At 36.3% G+C, this 4565-nt stretch overlaps 1 long non-coding RNA gene across 1 annotated transcript; it reads right to left on the reverse strand.

Annotated features, from left to right (window-relative positions):
* Nucleotides 1–629: 629 nt before the first annotated feature.
* On the reverse strand, nucleotides 630–3909 carry LOC117502733. Its single transcript, XR_004558392.1, has 3 exons — nucleotides 3900–3909; nucleotides 1037–1039; nucleotides 630–729 (listed from the first exon to the last, which is right to left on the reverse strand). It is a non-coding gene; the product is annotated as an uncharacterized LOC117502733 (long non-coding RNA).
* Nucleotides 3910–4565: the final 656 nt, after the last annotated feature.

Consider the following 4565-nt stretch of genomic DNA (forward strand, 5'->3'; position numbering starts at 1 on the left):
AAACACTTTGTGGGCTTTGTAAGCGTGTTCCATAATACATAACACAAAATGGCTGATGCACATCCAAAATGTCCTTGTAACTATCTGATCTTAACCTAACAGCTTTTCAAAATGGCTGACGCACAAAATGTCCTTGTATTTGGTAAAACGATCTGATCTTTTAACAACTGTCTAATTGATAAAACTGTCTGATCTTTTTATAGATGTTTAATCGATACACTGTGTACTCTGTATCAGTGTAAAAACTCTTTACAATACAACATTTAATCTTTGAACTCTGAAGTCTGTTTCCTGTCCAATTCTTTTTGGAGCTCTCACCGTGACAAAAGAACCTAACAGGTTACAGCTGGCATTAGGACAGCGTCTCCAGCCACTTTATTAGGTACACTTTGCTAGTACACCTTACTAGTACTAAGTTGGACTAGCCTTTTGCCTTCAGAACTGCCAAAATTCTTCAGGGCATAGATTCAGAAAGGTGTTACAAACAGTTCTCAGAGATAATGGTCCATATTGTCATGATTGTATCACGCATACACCCATTCAACCAGTCTGCCCATTCTCCTCTGATCTCTGACATCAACAAGGTATTTTCATCCACACAACTGCCACTCACTGGATATCTTCTCTTTTTTGGACCATTCTCTGTAAACCCTAGAGATGGTTGTGCATGAAAATCCCAGTAGATCAGCAGTTTCTGAAATGCTCGGACCAGCCCATTTGGCACCATCACTTTCAAAGTCACTTAAATCCCCTTTTCTTCTCCATTCTGATGCTCGATTTGAACTTCAGCAATTCGTCGTCACCACATCTAGATCCCTAAATGCATTGAGGTGCTACCATGTGATTGGCTATTTGTCCTGACAAGCAGTTGAACAGGTGTACCTAATAAAGTGGCGGTGAGTGTATATAGTTAAAAAATGTCACATTTGTTTCATGATTCATGCTCAACACCTCCTCCAAAATATGTGATGTAATATGTGCAATAACCCCAATAAAATACGATCTCCCAGCTGTCATTAGGTGAAAGGCGGGGTACACCCTGGCCAGGTCGACAGTCTATCGCAGGGCATACAGACAGGCAAATAGAGTCACAGTCAGTTTAAAGTCACCAGTTCACCTAACCTGCATGTTTTTGGAAGTGGGAAAGCCAGAGTATCTAGCTAGTGGAACACCACAGGAACACGGGAAGAATGTGCAAACTCCACATAGAAAGGACCAGACGGGATGCGAACTTGGGACCTTCTCGCTGTGAGGCAACCACAAAAACACTGTGACACCCCCACAAAAATATAATGTAAATAATTACTGTGGAAGATATGAAAACCTTTTAACTTCAATGGGTAAAAAGGGAAAAACATCTATTTTTTATTTATTATCCACCCACACAATGAGAAACTGCAGCAGCGTGTTTCTTTTCTTTTTATCTTATCAGTAGGCTGATGTTCTTTTAAGATTTATGTCTTGTATACTACCCCTACAGAAAAGTGGAGGAGTTACTATCTACTTCTTGATTAAATATTTTGTTGTGCTGTGTCTAAAAACTATGTGCAAATCTGGGTTGTATTTCATTACAGTGGACACCATGATAGCAGCTTGTACAACATTCGAGTGCTAAATAGCTGAAGTCACGCTTTCTTTAAAAAAAAAAAAAAAAAAAAAAAGTAATACACCAATCAGCTAAACAATCTTTGGGATCACTGCACAAACATTTCCAGATTGTTCTTTGCACTTGAGTAGCTGGCAGATGTTTGAAGGTCTCATAAGTATGTGGAATGTGTTGTGCAGTTATCCCAAATTCTATCTATTTAAGAAAACTCACCCGGCAACAAGTGTGATGTTTTTCATTGCTTTGACTCAAAAGAATGTTCTTGTCAAGCGCCTGAAGAAGAAGAAAAAGCATTTCAGATACACCACCAAGTATCCATTTTGCCATAATGTGTGTATATATATATTCAAATGAAGGGCCTCAGGGCCTATGTAAGACTAACTTATTTTCACAATGCCATTTAAAATTTCAGAACTTTGCATATCACCAGATGTCTACCCTTAATCTGGGCTCACAACAATCCTGTCCAGGGTGTACCTCACCTCACGCGCTATGACTGCTAGGATAGGCTTCAGCCCGCCCTGTGACCTTTGATTGGAGATAGCGGGTATAGAAAATGGATCTATCCTCTACCTCGGTACTTCGATTTTCATTTATTTATTACACTCAAAAAACTGATGCATTGGATGACCGCAATTCAGTTATGAGCAGGATTTTAATCTAATGAATATATGTAGCCCCAACTCAAATAAAGTGCATCCATGCAAGAAAACTTAATTTAATTTAGATGGGACTACATATATTTATTAGATGGAAATTCTGCCCGTAATTGAATTGAGTTTGTCCAATGAGTCATTTGTTTGCACTCAAAAAACTGACTCATTGGATTGGATTCCACCTAATAAATACATGTAGTCCCAACTAAATGAAATTGCATTATCTTGTATGGATGTACTTTATTTGAGTTGGGGCTACATATATTTATTAGATGGAACTCCTGTCCATAATTGAATTGAGTTCATCCAATGAGTCATTTGTTTAAGTGATACACTCAAAAAAAAAAAAAAAAAATGTAGTCACAACTAAATTTGATTACATTATCTTGCATGGATGTGTTTTTTTTTTAGTTGGGACTACAAGTATTTATTAGATGGAAATTCTGCCCATAATTGAATTGAGTTTATCCAATGAGTCATTTGTTTGAGTGATACACTCAAAAAAAAAAAAAAAAAAAAAAAGACTCACTGGATTGCATTCCATCTAATAAATATATGTTTTCACAACTAAATTTAATAACATTATCTTGCATGAATGTGAAATTTGATTTGGGCTACATATATTTATTAGATGGAACTCCTGTCCATAATTGAATAGAGTTCATCTAATGAGTCATTTGTTTGAGTGATACACTCAAAAAAACTGACTCATTGGATTCGATTTCATCTAATAAATGCATGTAGTCACAACTAAATTTGATTACATTATCTTACATGGATGTGTTTTTTTTTTATTTGTTTTTTTGAGTTGGGACTACATGTATTTATTAGATGGAAATTCTGCCCATAATTGAAATGAGTTTATCCAATGAGTCATTTGTTTGAGTGATACACTCAAACAAATGACATTGGATTGGATTCCATCTAATAAACATATGTAGCCCCAACTAAAAAAATATAAATAAATAAAACATATCCATGCAAGATAATGCAATAATTTAGTTGGGACTGCATATATATATTAGATGGAAATCATATCCATAATTGAATTGAGTTCATCCAATGAGTCATTTGCTTGAGTGATATTGGATTGGATTCCACCTAATGTAATATGTAGTCCCAACTAAATGAAATTACATTATCTTGCATGGATGTGTTTTATTTGAGTTGGGACTACATATATTTATTAGGTAGAAATCCTGCCCATAATTGAATTGAGTTCATCCAATGAGTCATTTGTTTGAGCTCATGGACATGCAAGATAGTAAGGACTTAAGATTAAACTGTTGTGGGGATGAATAAATTTCACCTTATCTTATGCTTGGAAATATAAAAACCCTGATACATCAAGTCACATTGAAGCAACAGGTTTGAATATGACTGTTTCAAGAAAAGCAAGCTGCAGAATCCTACCGCAAAAATCCTGCTGCTAAAATAAGAATCACAGCTGAACTGTGACCACTAATGTTATTTTACAAGTTCCACAGAGGTACCAAGGGCCAAGACAAACCACCTCCTCTTCTACTCCCTCCTGGTGCTAGCTGGATAAACCCTGGAGGAGGTGCTCAGAGACGATGTCAGATGAAGGGAAGAGAGAAGGAAGAAGGAAAGAGAGATGGGACATATTTGAATAAAACATGCAACGTTTGGTAAAATAGAGCTGGGAGAGGAATGAGAGACAAAAAAGACAACAAAATTGAGATATGTGAGAAAGAAGCGAGAGGTCAACATAATGTACTGTAATCTCTCGTCCTCCATAGACTCGGCCCAACTCGATTAAAAACAGTTCTCATGACATATCATATAAATGGAATCCCACATCCACAGGAACGGCATTTTTTTAAAATTTCACCATGCACCATCCTGATTAAACTGACTCACCCAAAAAACAGCATCAGTAAAAATGATTGCACGCTCCTTCACCTGCACTTTCAGGAGTGCAACCTTTGACGTAATGCTGCATCTCAGGAACTGGTTATTTTGCAAAATAAATTTTGGTGTTTCATATTTGCAAGATATAAGTTTCCACAGGATCCAACAGAACATTTTGTCAAATACCAAAGTGTTACTGTGCCACAAAAGCACCATCACCCACTGATCTAACTCAATATATTTTGTAAAAATTACCAGAAATGTCTGTTTTAACCTTTGACCTCTCATTTTTTTTCATTAAAAAGGTCAGTATATGTGTTCCATTGAAGACGTCAACTTAAAAGAGGAATATCTATCTTTCAACACACTGAAAAACAGAATTGTTGGGCCAATTTAAAAAAAGTGCTTCAACTGGTAGAACTCAAATGAAT

This window comes from Thalassophryne amazonica, chromosome 21 (genome assembly GCF_902500255.1).
Source record: "Thalassophryne amazonica chromosome 21, fThaAma1.1, whole genome shotgun sequence".
In the NCBI taxonomy this organism is placed as follows: domain Eukaryota; kingdom Metazoa; phylum Chordata; class Actinopteri; order Batrachoidiformes; family Batrachoididae; genus Thalassophryne; species Thalassophryne amazonica.